The sequence below is a fragment of the Heterodontus francisci genome, chromosome 37 (assembly GCF_036365525.1).
Source record: "Heterodontus francisci isolate sHetFra1 chromosome 37, sHetFra1.hap1, whole genome shotgun sequence".
NCBI lineage: Eukaryota > Metazoa > Chordata > Chondrichthyes > Heterodontiformes > Heterodontidae > Heterodontus > Heterodontus francisci.
In genome coordinates this window covers 933,685-941,719 of record NC_090407.1, presented here as the reverse complement: position 1 = coordinate 941,719, position 8,035 = coordinate 933,685, and positions in this window count along the sequence as shown.

Below are 8,035 nucleotides of genomic sequence, written 5' to 3'. Positions count from 1 at the left end.
TAAATGGGGGAGTGGAACCCCAGCCGGGTATAAATGGGGGAGTGGAACCCCAGCCGGGTATAAATGGGGGAGTGAACCCCCAGCCGGGTGTAAATGGGGGAGTGGACACTCAGCCGGGTATAAATGGGGGAGTGGACCCCCAGCCGGGTGTAAATGGGGGAGTGGACACTCAGCCGGGTATAAATGGGGGAGTGGAACCCCAGCTGGGTATAAATGGGGGAGTGGAACCCCAGCCGGGTATAAATGGGGGAGTGGAACCCCAGCCGGGTGTAAATGAGGGAGCGCATCCACTGCTGGGTGTAAATGGGGGAGTGGACACGCAGCCGGGTGGAAATGAGGGAGTGGACCCTCAGCCGGGTACAAATGGGGAAGTGGAACCACAGCCGGGTGTAAATGAGGGAGTGCATCCACTGCCGGGTGTAAATGGGGGAGTGGACACTCAGCCGGGTGTAAATGGGGGAGTGGACCCACTGTCGGGTGTAAATGAGGGTGTGCACCCACAACCGGGTGTAAATGGGGGAGTGGACTAACAACCAGGTGTAAATGGGGGAGTGGACCCACAACCGGGAGTAAATTGGGGAGTGGACCCTCAGTCGGGTGTAAATGGGGGAGTGGACCCTCATCCGGGTGTAAATGGGGGAGCGGACTCACAGCCGGGTGTAAATGGGGGAGTGCACCCACTGCCGGGTGTAAATGAGGGAGTGGACCCACTGCCGGGTGTAAATGGGGGGGTGGACCCACTGCCGGGTATAATTGGGGGAGTGTACCCGCAGCCGGGTGTAAATGGTGGAGTGAACCCCCAGCTGGGTGTAAATGGGGGAGTGGACCCTCAGCCGGGTATAAATGGGGGAGTGGAGCCACAACCAGGTGTAAATGGGGGAGTGGACCCACTGCTGGATGTAAATGGGGGAGTGGACCCACTGCCGGGTTTAAATGGGGGAGTGGACCCACTGCTGGGTGTAAATGGGGGAGTGGACCCACTGCCAGGTGTAAATGGGGGAGTGGACCCACTGCCGGGTGTAAATGGGGGAGTGGACCAACAACCGGGTGTAAATGGGGGAGTGGAGCCACAACCAGGTGTAAATGGGGGAGTGGACCAACAACCGGGTGTAAATGGGGGAGTGGACCAACAACCGGGTGTAAATGGGGGAGTGGACCCACTGCTGGGTGTAAATGGGGGAGTGGAACCTCAGCCGGGCGTAAATGGGGGATTGGAACCTCAGCCTGGTGTAAATGGGGGAGTGGACCCACTGCTGGGTGTAAATGAGGGAGTGAACCCACTGCCGGGTGTAAATGGGGGGGTGGACACACAGCCGGGTGGAAATGGGGTAGTGGACCCTCAGCCGGGTGGAAATGGGGTAGACCCACTGCCGGGTGTAAATGGGGGGGTGGACCCACAGCCGGGTGGAAATGTGGTAGTGGACCCACTGCCGGGTGTAAATGGGGGGGTGGACCCACAGCCGGGTGGAAATGGGGTAGTGGACCCTCAGCCGGGTGTAAGTGGGGGAGTGGACCCACTGCTGGGTGTAAATGGAGGAGTGGACCCACTGCCGGCTGTAAATGGGGGAGTGGACACACTGCCGGGTGGAAATGGGGGAGTGGACCCACAGCCGGGTGGAAATAGGGTAGTGGACCCTTAGCCGGTTGTAAATGGGGGAGTGGACCCACTGCTGGGTGTAAATGAGGGAATGGACACTCAGCCGGGTGTAAATGGGGGCGTGGACCCTCAGTCGGGTGTAAATGGGGGAGTGAACCCTCAGCTGGGTGTAAATGGGGGAGTGGACCCTCAGCCGTGTGTAAATGGGGGAGTGGACCCACTGCTGGGTGTAAATAGGGGAGTGGACCCACTGCCGGGTGTAAATAGGGGAGTGGACCCACTGCCGGGTGTAAATGGGGGAGTGGACCCTCAGCCGTGTGTAAATGGGGGAGTGGACCCTCAGCCGTGTGTAAATGGGGGAGTGTACCCACTGCCGGGTGTAAATGGGGGAGTGGACCCACTGCCGGGTGTAAATGGGGGAGTGGACCCACTGCCGGGTGTAAATGGGGGAGTGGACACACTGCCGGGTGTAAATGGGGGAGTGTACCCACTGCCGGGTGTAAATGGGGGAGTGGACCCACTGCCGGGTGTAAATGGGGGAGTGGACACACTGCCGGGTGTAAATGGGGGAGTGGACCCACTGCCGGGTGTAAATGGGGGAGTGGACACACTGCCGGGTGTAAATGGGGGAGTGGACACACTGCCGGGTGTAAATGGGGGAGTGGACCCACTGCCTGGTGTAAATGGGGGAGTGGACACACTGCCGGGTGTAAATGGGGGAGTGGACCCACTGCGACCCATTTCCTTTCCAATGGGAACAATTGCAATCCACCCCTGGTGTCACATTTTGGAATTTTTTAAACAATTTTTCCACAGAAATGATCTGTACAAAGAGTTGCTTTTGAATTGGATTTTTAATTTCATTTTAATTCATGCAATTTCAATAAAAGAGGATCTGAGCCAATCGGTAATTAAAACACTAATGAGCAGGCTTGTTCTGCTTTCCCGATCTGCTCATTGTGTTCAGCCCTAATAGTTCCTTCACAGGTTGCGAATCATCAGGAATCTGTTCGCTTGACTCAGCAATCTGAACACCACACAGCCATTGTGTTCGAAAGTTTTGGGGGCTGAATTGGATCTCCTTGCACCCAAATTTTGAGCAGAACTGTGTGAGAAAAAGCACCAATTTTGTGAGACAATGTTCCATAACCTGATGCTGTTATGCAACGTCTGATGCTGTATTGCGTCTTGCATATGCTGAGCTTTTGCCAGGCAAATTCTTCCTAGTTTATCAGGTTCTTTTGCTCCTAAACAGCTCCTGAATAAAATGTTTTTATTTTCAACTTAACTCGATGTGATGCAAAGAGGAGCAGGTATCTGATGATTATTTTGTTGTGCCTCGGCCTTCCCCACTCTTGTTTATGTTTATGTACAAGCTGAAGCCCTTGCATGCGAGACCACTCCTGACCTTCCATATATTATTCTTAAACTTTAGTTCTGGACCAATTTCAGCAACAAAAACTTCTCTTCAAATGCATTTGACAGTCTCACTTTAAGCAACACCACAGTAATTCCCATAGTTAATAGGAACAGGAGTAGACCAATCAATTCCTGGAACTGATTTGCTAAGGCTGAAGGGTGAGGGGACTGAGAAGGGAACAATGAAGGAAAGGGAAAGATAGAGGCATGAGCCTGTGGATGATCCCAGCAACCAGACCCTGTTTAATGGTTGCTGACGTGGAGGTGATGCTACATATGAAGCTAGTGACCTTCTGTGTTACTCCATGAAACCATCCCCAAAGATCAAAAATTGCAGCACGCCTGATAGGAGCTGAAGCCAAGCTTCAGGCCACAACTAACTGGTGACATCATTGCATTTGGCAAAACAGTGCTTCACGGTAGCTGCACAGTAGCTGCAGATGATGTAATTCTGCATCTGCCTCACTGGTGGCCCACATTCTGATTGGCCCACATTGCCAGGTAAGTGTATCATGGCTTCCAGAAATGGTTGGAGGTATCTTGGCATGTGCAACCATCAGGTTACACTGGCTGTTGATCAATTTCGTTAGTCTTCCTTCATACAGTGGCACTGAAAGCAGAACATGCTGTGAATGGGGTTCTACTGAGAAAACATGCAACATTATAGCTAGTTAGGTTTTGACATACCTTGGGGGCGCCATTGGCTTTTCTGGCCCAACTTCTATTGGAAAGAGGAACCCCTTCAATACTAATTACCTGCCATAATGAGGCATGTTCAGCCATATGCAGCTTCCTTCCCAAGACCTTCAGTTTATTTTCCACTGCCTAAATAAATACTCCAGTCATGTGGCGGCAATTAACGTCCTGCATCCAAAATGGGGGAATGGTATGCTGGACAGACACATCTCCCAAATTATGTTTAAGTGAAGTCTGTTTGAAATGGGCACTTCCACCACTACTATTTCTGCTCACCATGCACTGTGTTAGGCTGCAAACATTTATATTGCACCTTTCATGACATCTGAACTTCCAAAAGGGTGTTCCTGCCAGTCAGTGAACATGTTATAACATATTTTTACAGAAAATATAGTTCATTATTTCTCTAACAAAATTCTACTAAAAGGGATCATTCAATGTGCCAATTTGGCTGGCAATGTGTCCCTACTGAGTGTTTTCTCTCTTCAGTTCCCCTCAGAACAATTTGTAAGTGTAAAAGAGCTGAGTCAATACTGTGATTATCACGAAACTAAACATACAGGAACAAAATAATGACTTATCACTTCACACATTGTGGAGGCAGATCACAAGGTTAAGATCTACAGGCAACTGATAGTTCAACTAGTGTTTGGTAAATATCTTTGTGTAGAAATGGAATCATGGCAGAATAGTCAATGTTCCAAAGTAGAAAGAGCAGGTTGAGATTTTTATATGTAATATGGCTGGCATTGTCTGCTACACAAACTACCTCAGAATAATGAATCCTGAAAGGAATTCTGAGTGGGAATGGATGAGATGATTACAGAATTATATAATTAGAAAAAAGAAAAAAACTTACAGGTGACAAGAGTTGTTCAGAAAGAAGAAGAAAGAACTTGCATTTATAAATGCCTTTCATGACCTGAGGACATCGCAAAGCTCTTTACTGTTAATGAAGTACATTTGAAGAGAATGAGGCTCTATCATCTCGATATAGGTGGAAGTGACCTTCATCATAAAAGAGGAGGGGCCTTTTTTTATTCAATCAGGGGATTATGGGCATCACTGTCCAGACCAGCACTTATTGCCCATCCCTAATTGCCCTGGAGAAGGTGGTGGTGAGCCTTCTTGAACCACTGCAGTCCTTGGGGTGTAGGCACTCCCACAGTGCTGTTAGGGAGGAAGTTTCAGGATTTTGACCCAGCAACAGTGCAAACAATCTCGGATTGCTATGATGCAGAGGTCCCACCGGGAAAAGTGAGATTATAAGATGAACGTTCTGAAGAAGGGTCACTGACCCAAAACGTTAACTCTGCTTCTCTTTCCACAGATGCTGCCAGACCTGCTGAGTGGTTCCAGCATTTCTTGTTTTTATTTCAGATTTCCAGCATCCGCAGTATTTTGCTTTTATTATATAAGGGATGGGTGATTGGTTGCGATGTTATTGGGCAGGTGAGCATCCCACCAAAAACCTTAATAAGCCATCATTGATTCTGAATATGCTCAGCTGGCTGTGCCATATATCTGTGACATTCTATAATGGACAGATCTGCAAGGTTTGTATTTCAGAATAAAATAAACATTCTGAAACATAGTAAATATATGATAAAGTGAGAAAAATCTATAACAGGTTTTATTTCGTAGCAGTGCTTCCTTATGAACTGGAGATACTGGAATGAAACAGAAGCATGGGCAGATGTTTAACACATTTGCTTTCAACAAATTCACAGTAGAGTCCAATGAAAAATTACCACCTACAAAATGAACACTTAGTGCAGTCAGACAATCTGTTCAAGAAGGCAGCAAACATATGCTGAGGGGTTTTTGAACAGGGTTGGGAAAGACTCAAAGTTACTGGAGAAAATAATGAGAAGTCTACACGTGGAATTAGGAAAGCATCAGGAGTTGTGGCTCTCCATTTTGCACTCTCTTCATCCCTTTGAAATACCGAAAACTGAAGGGACTCAGGCCACCTAAAGAACATGCAACCCCTAATTTCACAAACTTTGGGCTGGATTTTAAGAGATCACCACCAATCTCGCCAGAAAGCTCAAAAAATGCCGCATACCAAAGAGCCACCACGATCTGAAGTGCAGCGGCTCATTTCAATAGCTGGGGTGGCTTGCAACCGCCCCGCCCCCAATCTTGGGGAGGGGGTGGGCTGTCCGTCCCCGGCAATGGCATCAGCTGCCTGTGCGTAGGCGCTGGCACTTTTTTAAAGGGCAGCCAGTCCTGCCGCGCAATTTAAATTTTTAAAGTCCTACCCCCTAAAATTAAATAAATAAATTTCTAACACCCCTTTCCCACCCCTCCATAATAATTACAATAACTATTTGCCCTTTCCCTGCCAAAACACATTTTACATCTGATCTTCCCCCCTACAAACTGCATAAAGTTTAAGGTTCAATCCTTCCCACCATCCCCTAAACCCATTATGTGTATTTGACCCCCCCCCCCCACTGATAAACTTACCTCCTCCCCCCCTCCCCATTTCCCCAGACGGGGATCTGAAGGCACAGGAGTGCCGGCTGCTGCACTGAAGATCGCGGCAGGCCCTCAGGATTACAGGTAAATCTATTTAAATTTATTAATTTTATTCATTTGAATATTTAAATTGTGGTCCCTTTGCCCAGCGGCAGTGGGGGCGGGGAGAGGCCGCCAAGGAGCCTTGCCGCTGGCGGGAGGATTGGGCCGGGCTCTCATGGCATCGAGGTCCATGGTGGGCCTCATCCAGAGCCATCTTCAGGCCCCCCACCCACCCCGCCATGGAACCCGACACCTGGGGGAGAACTTTAAATCTGTCAAACATGCTCATGAACTGATGCTGAAAACAGGCTTTTTTGCAAACAAGGTAATTACATTCAGTCAAGTTCATCCATATTGTTTTGCAACAGCCATATTTGTCCATACTCAGAAACAGTTTTATTTCACACTGACAGTGTGTGGGGTATTCTCTAAATAGACAATAATTAGAAATTTCAATACAGGAGAAAGCCATTTGATTAATCATCCTTGTGCCAGTTTAATGCTAGGCCAGAGCAATCTGCTTTAATGTCACTTTCCTGCTTTTTTCTTGTACCTTCAATATTTTTCTACTTAAAGTGTTAATCTGATTTCCATTTAAATCTGGTGATTCTCTCAGTCTCAGTCATCACTTATGGTGAAGCATTCCATATCCAACTAACACTCAGTGTGAAAACAATCACTTCTCTCCTCTTTTATACTCTTACTGCTTGGTTTATGCCCCTCACTGGTCAAACAGTGAAAATATTCTTTAATATCTACTCCCTCTCAAACCCATCACAATAACAATGTGAATATTATATTCTTTTGTCCTACATTAATCCATTCTCAGTTATGTGGGGAGGGGGTGGGGAGCCCTGGGACATCAGTACAGAGAGCATTTGATGGGATTTGTTCTGCTGAGAACTCAGGATGAGGATCTTGCCACTGTAAGCAATCGGGGGAAGAGGGTGGGGAAAGCAGCCAAGAAATACTTGGAGAGGGGCCCCAAATATTGGCTGGAACAATAAACATTTGCCAGGAAAATCCCAGAAGCCTGTGAATTAGCAATTTCTGTATGAAAACTACCGAGTAAATGCTTTTGATTTGTTTAAGGAAGATAATACCCCCTGCTGCTAAACAAGTGAGTAGAAATTGTAGTTATATAAGTAATCTGTTTATATGAACACTTGCAGTTTTCATGTTCTAAGCATAAACAGGTTAAAGAAAAGCAGATACCACAACAGCTTACCATGCATTAAAATATTTAAAAACTACTCTCTCTCTGGTGCAGCAGATAACAATGTAGTTTCATTAATAAACATAAATTGTATAAATAAAGCTTTTTTCTGTCCAAAATAACTATTGCTGTTTTCATGATTTTTTACCTTCAAAGATTATTTTTTACCTTCAAAGTATCCAAATGGTTTCTATCTTTGTTCTGTCCACAATATTTATCACTTGAGAAATGGTGATGGGATTCATAAACTGCATGGTCTGGTGTGTTCTATGAAAGGCCTGTCTTGCTATCAATCTCATCTAAAGATCATTTATTTCAGAAAAAGTTCAAAGCTTTATATGCCTGATGTCATTTTCAGATTTTTAATGCTGAAATTGCTAGTTTGCAGAATTCCAGGATTCTCCGGTTGGTTGGAAGGAGCCAGTGTGTACAAACAAGATTTCCTGGCATGCTCTGTGAATGCTCATTCGGTTCAGAAAGGAAGGAGAGTTGGTGTCCTTTGAAGCTATTAATCATCAACTAATCAGCAAGAACAAAGGCACTCACAGAAAATAAATAGAGCAAAATCCAAACCAATAACT